Source organism: Bos taurus, chromosome 17 (genome assembly GCF_002263795.3).
Source record: "Bos taurus isolate L1 Dominette 01449 registration number 42190680 breed Hereford chromosome 17, ARS-UCD2.0, whole genome shotgun sequence".
Classification (NCBI taxonomy): Eukaryota; Metazoa; Chordata; class Mammalia; order Artiodactyla; family Bovidae; genus Bos; species Bos taurus.
Window position 1 is genome coordinate 42,627,822 of NC_037344.1, and position 12,698 is coordinate 42,640,519.

At 40.7% G+C, this 12,698-nt stretch overlaps 1 long non-coding RNA gene across 1 annotated transcript; it reads right to left on the minus strand.

Annotated features, from left to right (window-relative positions):
• Positions 1-8,754: 8,754 nt before the first annotated feature.
• LOC112441999 (uncharacterized) lies at positions 8,755-12,383 on the minus strand. The gene is made up of 2 exons (XR_003029955.2): positions 11,243-12,383; positions 8,755-8,887 (listed from the first exon to the last, which is right to left on the minus strand). It is a non-coding gene; the product is annotated as an uncharacterized lncRNA (long non-coding RNA).
• Positions 12,384-12,698: the final 315 nt, after the last annotated feature.

Sequence of the window (12,698 nt, forward strand, 5' to 3'; positions counted from 1 at the left end):
ACCTACGGATAGATCAACTAAACAGAAAATTAACAAGGAAACACAAACTTTAAATGATACAATAGACCAGTTAGACCTAATTGATATCTATAGGACATTTCATCCCAAAACAATGAATTTCACCTTTTTCTCAAGCGCACATGGAACCTTCTCCAGGATAGATCACATCCTGGGCCATAAAGCTAGCCTTGGTAAATTCAAAAAAATAGAAATCATCCCAAGCATTTTTTCTGACCACAAAGCAGTAAGATTAGATCTCAATTACAGGAGAAAAACTATTAAAAATTCCAACATATGGAGGCTGAACAACACACTGCTGAATAACCAACAAATCACAGAAGAAATCAAAAAAGAAATCAAAATTTGCATAGAAACGAATGAAAATGAAAACACAACAACCCAAAACCTGTGGGACACGGTAAAAGCAGTCCTAAGGGGAAAGTTCATAGCAATACAGGCACACCTCAAGAAACAAGAAAAAAGTCAAATAAATAACCTAACTCTACACCTAAAGCAACTAGAAAAGGAAGAAATGAAGAACCCCAGGGTTAGTAGAAGGAAAGAAATCTTAAAAATTAGAGCAGAAATAAATGCAAAAGAAACAAAAGAGACCATAGCAAAAATCAACAAAACCAAAAGCTGGTTCTTTGAAAGGATAAATAAAATTGACAAACTATTAGCCAGACTCATCAAGAAACAAAGGGAGAAAAATCAAATCAACAAAATTAGAAACGAAAATGGAGAGATCACAACAGACAACACAGAAATACAAAGGATCATAAGAGACTACTATCAACAATTATATGCCAATAAAATGGACAACGTGGAAGAAATGGACAAATTCTTAGAAAAGTACAACTTTCACTATTTAGGAGACATTTTCCACTAGGATCTAGACGTAGCTCATCAAACTATCCTTCACCTAGCCCACAATTTCTATGGATTTCCTGTTTCTCAAAGGGAAAAAGCCTGTTGTACAGATTTCTTGGGCCAAACAATTTAGATTATTCTTTATTCATTTTTAAATCCCATCCAATCCACCAGGAAGCCACATTGTCTCCTCCATGAAAATATACCCAGCAGCAAATCACTTCTCAGCCCTGGCATCCTGCTCCTCCATCTCTCCTAAGAAACATTGCAATGGCTTTCTAAAGAGACATTTTCCCTTTCACAGCAGTCAAAATTTTAGAAAAGCTTTCATTCAAAAACTTGAGTCAGACTGAGTCATGCCTCAGCTTATCACCTTGTAGCTTCCTCTTTTATCCTGTAAGTAGTAGCCGGAGTTTACACCACAGATCATGGGCACCTGGATGCTGCATGAAACCCTTCTTTATTCCCTGTTTTTCCTTAAATATGCTGGGTGTGTTTCTGCCTCAGAACTTTTTCACTGCCTCTCCTTCTGTCTGAAATATTCTTTCTTCTATTATTGAATAGATGGGTTTACTCCTTCCTTTGTGTTTACAGGTGTAAGATTTTCTCTGATTCCTGTACCCAATTCAGCTCCACCCCCACCACCTTACTTTGTGCTATTACTTGACATTAAACTCTCTGCAACATCTTTTTAACCACAATCTGTTGCCATAGTCTGTATTTCTTCACCAAAATAAAAATTCCATGAGTCTGGATTTGTTTTGTTCTCCAATATAACTTCAGAGTCTAGAAGGGTATGTAGACATTCAATAAATATTTGTTGATTTAAATTAAGTTTACTGTTTTAATGGAATGCTCTGAGTAAGAATACTGGAGGGGGTAGCCATTCCATTCTCCAGGAGATTATCCTGACCCAGGGATTGAACCCGGATCTCCTGCATTGAAGGCAGATTCTTTACTGTCTGAGCCACCAAGGAAGCCCTTACTGAATGCTAAGTGTATTCAAAAGATTGCTATAAGAAGAAGAAATAAGTAGTTTTGTCAAGTTCTCATTTACAACAGAACAGATGTGGACTTTTTTCCCCAGTAAAGACAATAGTGGTCTTAATTCAATCAACACTCTTCTTGCTGGCAAAGGAAAGTTTTCTGTGCAGAAAGAAGAGGCAACTTGACCTCTAAAAATTCCTTCCCCTATCCCTCATAAACCAAAAAAGAAATGTATTTAAATCAACTACACTTCAATTTAAAAGAAATGTATCACAGAAACACAAATTTTAGAATATGCCCAATTGAATTAAAATCTCCAACGGAAAACTGAGATTAAATGTTTTAAAATACTGGGAAGAGTCAATATATTCCTGTATGTTTTGCCTTTCTTTCCTATCAATGTAAGATAATTAATGATTTTTTATCAAATACACTATTTTAAATCTGGATCATAAATAAACACTTTCAGGCAAAGAATGAGAAAGAGGAATAAACATACTATAGTATTATAAGGGCCAAGATAAGTATATTTTAAAAGTTTTATATTTTATCATCAAAATATATGGATTTTGTCCCTCATGTCTCTGATTGATAATTTCTGAGATAAATCCAGGAATAAAATAACTCTGAAGTGTGAGGTCAAAATAACCTGATTTAGTGCAGAAGGTGAATAATAGAAACATTTTTTGACACTCCGAATTCTGTTTTTTGGATCAGATAGATACTTTCCTTTTCAGACACCCTCCTATGCATGCTGTGGGGTGTTTTGGATTTTGCTGCAGATGATGTAACCATGGTAAGTTACCTATTGGTGCATCCAGAGTACAACTGACTCACAGGAAGAGATTTACCATTTGAATGCAATTATTCACCACATGTGCATGAAATTAAAGGTCCCAGATTGCTCTGATGATCCATGTAAGATCAGTTTTTCTGAGTGTAGAAAGTAGCAGAGTTAAGAGGTTTTAAGAACATGTAAAAATGATCCTGATGACTTCTAGGGAGTGAAGACATAGTCTCAGAAGTGAAGGAGCCTGAGGACCTGGATCCAGGGTTCATCCACATAACCTCTTAGTGACTGCCTGGATAGCTTCCCTTCCCAGTTGCTGCTGCTTCATGTCAAAATGGGGACAATAATCATTATCTTGCTTAACTACAGGTTATGGTGAATATTAAAAAGCGTCATAAAATATTTGGTAGGTGCTAAGAAGGGATCTGTACATTTTTATATGAGTACAAGTTCACAGCAGACAGTAATATGGAGATTACCGGATGTTCTGGAGTTTACTGGAGATTACTGGAGTTCACAGGATGGAGAAATACCAAAATTGCAAGTTGAATGATAAAGCCAATGCACAACTGATGTCTGCAAAAGCAACATAGACAAACTATTTCTAGCTGGAAACAAAGCAATCCTGGTCAAATGAGCTTGCTTCAAGCCAGTCAAGGAAAGTTCATTTCAGAATGTGTTCTGCATGGGAAGTCCGGTGTCTTGGCTGGGGTTCCCCAAAAAAGACCTTAGATGAGGCTTCCCATACTAGTTACCCATTGGGAAAATTCCCTGACAATTGTGGAGGCATTGGGTATGTAAGATGCATGGAAAAGAGGGGAGGCAAAACTGTGCCATCAAATCAAGACCCATAAGGTTAACTGCACTGAAGCCAACAGCAGAGGTTTGAGACCCGCAGGTCACACGTGGGACTTGGGGAGCAGGGGAGTGAGACAGCAGTTCTGTTAGAGTGCACCTCAAGGGGACACACTGCACACAAGTCTGAGCAACTGAAGTCAGACCCCACTGATGATTTTGTAGCATGGTTGTAGAGATGGATGGACGTTGTTGACTCCTCATCCACAGAGCCCTCCATACAGTCTGTGGAATGTTATGAGTCACACTCTGGGGGAGGGTCCAAAGGGTACTGGAAAAACTCAGCATGTGGCAGGGAGGATGAAATTAGAGGAGGATTCATAACAAACAAGGCTGAATATTATGGTACCTCCAGGGCGTTACCTGGATCCTGCCATGTATTGCTGCTGCTGCTAAGTTGCTTCAGTCGTGTCCAACTCTGTGCGACCCCATAGACCACAGTCCATCAGGATCCACCGTCACTGGGATTCTCCAGGCAAGAACACTGGAGTGGGTTGCCATTTCCTTCTCCAATGTATGAAAGCGAAAAGTGAAAGTGAAGTCGCTCAGTCTTGTCCAACTCTTAGCGACCCCACGGACTGCAGCCTACCAGGCTCCTCTGTCCATGGAATTTTCCAGGCAAGAGTACTGGAGTAGGGTGCCATTGCCTTTCCCATGTATTACTGAAGAGATAGCAAAGCAGGGAATAACCTTATAGTGCTCCCTTGGTTTCAAATTCTGACTCCATCATCCAACCTTGTGTCACCCTGGTCAAATGCACTAACCTCTGTGCATCTGTGTTCTCATAATGCCATGGAGATGACTCCCCCTAACTAGTTTGTTTTTTGTGAAGATTGAGTGACACAATGCATTGAAAAAGAAAAAAACAGAACACCTTAGAAGACTGTTAGGAAGTTTATGTCTATTTCTAATGAATATTCACCATATACAAACAATCTTCACTTTTCTGATTCTGCATTTATGAAGAATCCTGAGTTTACAATGGATTTTTCATCCGCATCTGCAAAGTGGAGGAAAGCAGACTGGCGAAAGGATACAAAAGGTTTCATCTCCCAGCATCTTTCTTGCTCTAAATTGAACTTTTTTTTTACATACCTGTAGCAAACTAAAAAAAAAAATGCATATATAGATATAGATATAGATATAGTTTAACATCTTTACTGAAATCTACAGCAAGATGTGTCTGGGATTTGAAGAACAATTTGCTGCTTGATGTGCACACTGGAATGGCCTTGAACAATACTGAATAACTATATAAATATTCTTTTTCAGATTATTTTCCTTTATAGATTATTACAAGACACTGAGTATATTTCCCTTTGCTGTACAGTAGGTCCTGGTTGGTTATCTGTTTTATATACAGTACAGTGTATATGTTAATCCCAAACTCCTAAGTTATCCCCCTTCCCCTTTCCTCTTTGGGACCATAAGTTTGTTTTCTCTCTAGGCCAAGTTCTGATTCACTCATATTATCTTTTAAGATTTTACCTATAAGTGATGTCATATGATATTTGTCTTTCTCTTTCTGACTTATTTCACTTAGTATGATAATCTCTAGGTCTATCCATGTTGCTGTAAATGCCAGGATTTTTTTTTTTTTTTTATGGCTGAGTAATATGCCATTGTGTATATGTACCACATCCTCTTTATCCATTCATCTGACATAGAATTGGAATTCCAAGTTAAGTTTACTTTTACTGAAATTCACTCACCACCTTTCCTCTCTGGTATTTTTCACTGGGTCGGATTTTTTCATGTCTTTCTTTGTAACTTCTTTACAGGTTATACAGCAGGAAGCAAATCTTTTAGAACATGAGTTACCTGGCTTTTCCATTAGGTATTTTCATAGAATTTACTTTGAGTAAGATTTTATTCTTAATCAGATTTTTATCTTTCAAATATGCATCTTTGACCTTGAGTTATAAAATTTTCTTAAAAGAGCATCACTACCATTTCCAAGAAATGCATCTGTGATTGCTTTGAGGTAAATGAGAAAGAGAAAGCATGGCAGAATAAGACCCTGATTCTTATTCTTTTCAAAAATATTCAGAGGTGAGAGGCAGTGCACAGCTCTAACATCAGAATAATGATTTCATGCATATTCATAAAACCATTTCAAAAATCCTCTCGAAAAGCCTACAGTGTCTCCAGGAGTAGACCATGCCTTCAAAATATATTGAACTATAGAGGGAAGAGTAGGGAGATAGTAAAAGGCAGTAGAAATTCTAAAGCACAGATGTTAGAGAAAGCTCAGGGTAGAGCCTCAGGAAAATGTAGGTTTCCTGGTTGACTCTTTTTATTCTTTACCTTTTAAGGTGAAGTTACTCTTTACCTTTCTGCCAAAGAGATCTTTTAAGTTTATTTGACTCAGCAACATTTTTTTTCCAAACTTCTCAGAAACCCAGTAAGTGGTGAGCTCCAGTGGTGCACAGTTGACCCACAGTATAATTTAAAAACCCATTAGTCTTAACCTTGATCTATTTTGGCATTTCCTCCAATTCTTTTCTGAGGATGTGGTGAGCGTTTGCCATTTCAAGATCCCAACCTCCCATCCCATGTTTGTGGCAATGGTACCTCATCTTGCCTATGATGAATGACTCCATTCTCCCCTCGTCACCACCACATGCTATGAGTCGCTTATATTTATGTAATCCCCTTGAATATCTGCATTACACTTGGTTATAAATTATGCCCTTGAGGTAAACCTACTCTTTTGTCCCATTTGTACATTTAACATTAAGTACCTTGGACAAATGGTACCTGCTCCAGTACCCTTGCCTTGAAAATCCCATGGATGGAGGAGCTTGGTGCAGGCTACTGTCCATGAGGTAGGAAAGAGTTGGGCACGACTGAGCAACTTCACTTTCTTTCTTTCACTTTACCTTGGAGTAAAGAGTAATCTGAAGTCCTCTCACTCCTTTTATTTGTGGTGGGAGTGCAGCTGGGAGAAAGAAAAAGAGGTGGGTGATACTCTCTGATCTCTTAGTCAACTTGACCTCTGGGTCATAGGCTAATGTTATTTGATAGGAAGAAAAACCCTTAACTCTGAGGTGCTATTCATAGGATGCCCTTAGGTAAGGATGTCCTAGAAAAGTAAAATCCAAGATCTGCCTTCTGAGAAATGTAGGTGATTCACTCCCTGGAGTCTGTGCATATTTTAAATGTTCTAGCTGTATGAGCAAGCCCAGTTGTATAATGTATCTATTCTGATCCAGAGTCTAGGGATCTGCCATCAATGGCTCAGGTGCCTTGCTGTTTTGTCTGAACTATGTGCTTGCCTGCATCCTTGGAATTACTTAGTAAAGCTTGATACCAAATAACATCTTTGATTCCTGTGAGTTGGGTTTGACAAGCAGTTCTGTGAGTTAGTTCAAAGACCTAAATCGGTAAAGAAAAGTTTGACTGTATCATTACAGATGCCAGCAACCATGGTGTACAAGGGAGTTCAGCTCAGGTCTCAGAGTCTTGTGTGAGTAATGGAACATGTTTCTTTTGTGTCTCCTAAGAGCATGACTGATTAATATGTATGGCTTCTCTTCCTACCTTTCAAATGTATAATGTGTAGAACAGCTTGTTAAAGTGGGATTATTATGGCCACATTGTTGAATGAGGCATAAAGCTCACCAACAAGACCATCATGGCAAGGAAGGTACCACTACTTTCCAAAGTGATATGCTGGTCCACCCATACAAGACTTGAGAAAGAGATGAAGACACCTGGCTTGGGACCTCTGACCCTTCGTTGATTTAGAGGATGTGAAGTTGGAGCTGAAAGTCTGGAGATGTTGGAAACCAAGTCTTTCTTTGGAGAACACTGGGTCCTATAAATTCCCATGGGAAGGAAACATGTCTCCCTCATCTCAAGCCTAGTGGGAAGGCTTCATAGGATTAGTCAGGACATACCTGAGGCTGCAGAGGATGGTGGGAGTGGGGGGATGAGGGGAAGTGGGGCTTGCTGAGTGCTCAGAAGCTGCACTTCCATCTACACCAGAAAAGCTCTGTAGACCAGATGTAGCCCGTGTGGAGAGAGAGCTGGCTTGCCACCACCTAGGTCTTCTGAAGGGTTAACCACTTGTGATGCTGAGAAGAAATCAATAACAGCTCAGTGCTCAGGCAAGTACAACTTCCCATTACTTTAACTCTTCTCCTTGCTAACTAAGTTGCTCCTGAACTCTCCTGTGTTCCTGCCCCTTACCCTGAAAACAGCAGAAGTCGGAAGCAACAGACATCCTGGGGCTGGAGATGGGGAGAAGCCAGCCTAGAATAAAGAAAAATGAAGTTCACTCATTTTTCTTCTCTCCTGCAGGTAGCTCATATGAAGGGAATAATATTCTGGGAAGGTGAGAATTTTAACCCTAAATTAAACTCTGAGTGTTTTTTTTGTTTTTAATGGTATGAATCTTACTCTATGAATTAGTGAAATGGAATCGAAGTGCAACAGCAACTAGGAGCGACCAGAGGACATTCACATTTGCTGAGGGCGACCTGCCCATGTGTCAGCCAGGTTATGTTCCTGAAAATGGAGGAGCAGTGCTGTTGGTGGCAAAGGAGCTGTCTGAACTTAATATGCTTTTTTTTTTCCCCCTTATTGTCACCAATCAACATATACTTGTTATCTATTTCTTTCTATAATTTTGGCAGCATTGTCCACTGTAAGAAAAGACAAGTGAAATGTAAGTGTACACATGGGGTAGGGAGGTAGGTAGAGCTAACTGTTATAGCTGAAGGGCTCAAGGTCATGTCCTGTCCCAGGAAGTTCAGTGCAATGACCAGCAGACATGGGCTATAAACTTCTGAATCCTCCTGCCCTGTGGGGAGATCCAAGAGGGGCCATCTGAGCCTTAGCGCTCCTCAGGGGCTGACGGAAGACTTTGCTGGAACTGTAGGGTCCCACCACCTCCTTCGGCCCCTCCTTTTTACTTCCCTGGAGTCTAACAGGTGTCGATCACAATGGCCTGTCCTCATGTCCCTCCTACATCCTGACTTCTACCTTTCACTCAGAATCTGCTGCCCAGGAACATGAACCATGACCGTGGTCATCCTGATGTTTGCCTCAAGCTCAAGAAACTCACAAAGAAGCAGGAGGCATGTTGACTCTTAGATGTGTTAAATAACAATTTGTCTAGTTTTTAAGGATTATATTTATTTTCCTAAATGCTTCCTTAAAGATCATGGAAGAAGAACATATTATGACAAGGTCATAAATTATTTTATGAGAAAGTATTTCAGAGGAAAATTAATACCAATGTCATATGAAATAAAAACATTTTTCTTTTTATTGCCTTAAAAATACATAATCATACATGATGTCTTCCTGGGTATATACATTATTTTGTTTCTTTTAGCCAGCATCTTGTTGTCCTCAACTCTGTCTGAAGAAAGAAAGCTTGCAAGAAAAAAAAAAAACAAAACTGATTTACCCGAAGCCACAAATAACAGAAAGTTAATAGAAAAACTGTCCAAATAATCTTCCAAGGATATATCAGTTACAAATACTATTCTGTTGTTTCTACAACAGCAAAGACAGTACAGTAACCCAGTTTCCCTGACAAAGGCAGAAAATAGTTTTTGTGTTGAGCTATATTGATCTCTGAAACACTAGCAGCCCCTGAACTGAGAACCATAACAGAATTAAGGAAAGATGTTTCCATCCTGGAGACCAGACATTTGGAGGGCAGCCACGGTGAGCGTAAAATGTGAACCTGGCCGATAGCTTTACTCCTTATTGAATTCCTGATGGTTTCTGATGCTCATCAGGTCATGAGTCATGACTGACTGTGTATTTGCCCATCTGCAGACACTGCTTCTGAGGGAAATCTCTCCGGGGACCCATGCTGCTTTCTTTTGAACACATCAATGTGGGGCGGGGATGGGGGTGGGGGTAGGGACACGTCAGCCCCAGAAGCTGCAGAAGCAGGGGTTCTGGTTCTACCTGCCCAGTCAAGGGCCGGAGTCACATGGAGAGAGTTTGAGGTGGGGCCACTGGTCACTCCAGAATTGCATCACAAGCCCTGATGATCTTGAGAGCTTCCTGGGAAGCAGCATGGAATTGGGGTTAAGGTTATGGTTTGGTTAGGGCTTTCCTGGTGGCTCAGAAGTAAAGAATCTGCCTACAATGTAGGAGACGTGTGTTCGATCCCTGGGTCAGCACGATTCCCTGGAGGAGGGAATGGAAACCTACTCCGGTATTCTTGCCTGGAGTATCCCTATGGACAGAGGAGCCTGGTGGCTCCGGTCCACGGGTCCCAAAGAGTCAGACACGACTAAGTAACTAACACATTCACTTTGTTACAGTTATGGTTAGGGTTCTGCAAAGGACACAGGACGGGGCGTCAGCAGCCCTGGGTTTCAGTCTTGGCTCACTCCCATCCAGATGTCAAGTTGGGCAAGTCATGTAAGTCCTCCACCCTCAGGGTTTCTTTCGGTAGATGGGGGAGTGCCATAAACCTGGTGGTGCAATGAGTGGACATGTCAAGGACAGTGGGAGTTTTATGTGAGATCATCTAGTTTTAAGTGCTCTATTAAATTTAACTTTTGAACTCTACAGAACTAAAAAAGGCATCAGATGAGACTCCTTCTCTAGGGCAGGCCAAGAACCATTCCATATTCCTTCCTTGGCCTTCCTTCCTCGACTTCTTAAAACAGCCTGTCTCCAGTCTGTGTCTGTTTTTCAATCTTCACACACCTTGCACTGAGTTTGGCTCCATCCCCCTGTTAAAAGCATCTCTGTAAAAATCCGCAGGCAGGCAGTTCCCTAGACACGGTGGATATTTTCAGTGTGGATCTTCTCTGACCTCGGAGGGCACCTGCACATCCCAGGCAGCCCTTCCTTCTAGAAACACCCTTTCCTGGGCTTCCTGGACACAGGTCCAGCTTTCTCTCTCTGGAAGAATCCCTTTAGGAAGGCGACTTCCTCCTTCCTCTGATCTTTGTACATTATACTTTAAGGCTTCCTTCCTGGTCTTTTCTTTTTTCACCCTCTATTCTCTTCCCACACATAAATTGTGTCCATGCTCACGGTTCCACATACCTCTATGCCACTAATGACTCCCAAAGGTATATCTGTGGGCTACTGGAGTCAACTGTTTTCTAAATATCTCATTTTTAGGCAATTCAAGCTCAACATGCCTTAAAAAATTATGATATTTTTCCCTAAAATCTGGTTTTACCTCAGGGTTTCACATCTCTTTCTGTGCTCAATATCATTATAGTAATTATCACATATTAATGTTTATCCTATATTATTAACTTTATAATAATTTGATTATACTAGTATTAACCATGTTAATATATAATGATAATATTATATTATTATCTATTATTATCCAGTCCTGAGAGGTAGAAGCTGGGGAAGAAACTAGCATTCCCAACTCCCTCTTCCCACCTTAAATTTCCAGTCTCTGGGCTGACACAACTCTTAAATCATCTACACTTCTCCATCTTCATGTTGTTCTCTTGATCTCAGTGACAGTCCCCTCTGTTGAGATAACTGTTTCCTTTTCCCCTTCAGTGCATTTGACAGCCAGATTGATTTGTTAAACAAAATCTGATTATGTCCTTTTCCTGTTAAAACCACTCACGGATTGTTAACTTTCCGGGGAGGTGAAAGCTTTTTCAATTTTATGGCTCTAAGACCAGTTTACGATGCAGTCTGACCTTCCTGTCCCTCAGGAGCTTTTTTATGGATTGATCTTCATCTTTCCCTCCACCCTCTGGCCCTCTTTCTGTTACTGAAACTCACCAGGGAATTTTTTGCTTTTTTTCACCAGCACCACACACTTAGTCCTTCAGATCCTTCATCTCCTGAACTCACCTTGCTGACATGGTACAAACAAGACTTTCAGGGCGAGACTTGGCTGCCCCCCCCCCCCAGCCTCTGCCTTGAGAGGCTTCTCCTGGGTCCGCAGGGCTGTTCCCCTTTGGGCACTTGCTGTTGTGTGATGTCACACTGATGTCACTGTGTGGTCATCCTGCTCTCCCAACTCATCTGGCAACTCCACTAGGAATGGTAATATATACCTTTTTGTTCATAATTCTATGCCAAATGCTTATCATAGTTCCTGGTATTTAGAAAAACATTAGTAAGCGCTAACTGTGGGAATAAATGCATGATTTTGAAGAAGTTTACTTTTACAGGTTAACATTTTACATATATTTAGAAATCACAAAGGTTTTTTAGTGGCCCATGATAATTACAGGCTGTCCCCTCTCCCAGCAGGCCTTGCAGTGGATCACAATTCACTCTGCTCTGCTTGCAGCAGGCTCAGCACCTGGAGCCACATATATTTGGACATTAGATAATCCTTTCCTTCTTTATTAAGGCCCTGACCTTGCAGAAAGTGTTTCGTTATTTCAGAGTGTGGAACAAGTGTCCTTGCTTCAGGAAAGAATCAGGGCCCTTTCATTCAAGTGTTCATGTTTCAAATACTCAACGTTCAAGCTTCAGTGTTAATCTGATCTGCCTGTATCCTCCTCTCTCCCTTCACTCTCTTCTTCCTAACAAATAGTTTTCTCTCTGCCCCCATTCATAGGTATTTTGATGGAAAACTTTCATTGATTCACATTTTTTTCATAAAAGTTTTCAGGCTCTTGAAACTGCCTTATTACCTAGTGACCTTCTTGGATCACTTTCTTACAAGCCCAGTTTACATATTTGGTCCATGATTTAAAAGAACCCCCACCACGAGTTCAAATCACCTGCTTCCTCATCTTCATGCCACCTTCCTGATGTAACCTTAGCATCTGTATTACTATGATCATTACTTGTGAGGATCCAGAAGGACATTTGGAAGCATCTCAGCCCGAGGCTGGATCTCAGCGTGGCTGGGAAATACCTGCGTGTGGCCATACTGACACCCTTTGCCTGCAAAGCTTGCCCTCCATCCTGCCCTCAGAAAATGAGAAGGTCACTCTTCTTCTTCACAAAGGAAAAACATCTACACTTGATTAGATTTTTCCACATTAAACACAAAGAGCTCTGCCTGGGGTCTTTGTCCATCTCTAATGTTTAAAAGACGATTATTCCTTGGAAGGAAAGTTATGACCAATCTAGATAGCATATTGAAAAGCAGAGACATTACTTTGTCAACAAAGGTCCGTCTAGTCAAAGCTATGGTTTCTCCAGTGGTCATGTATGGATGTGAGAGTTGAACTGTGAAGAAAGCTGAGCGCCAAAGAATTGATGCTTTTGAACCGTG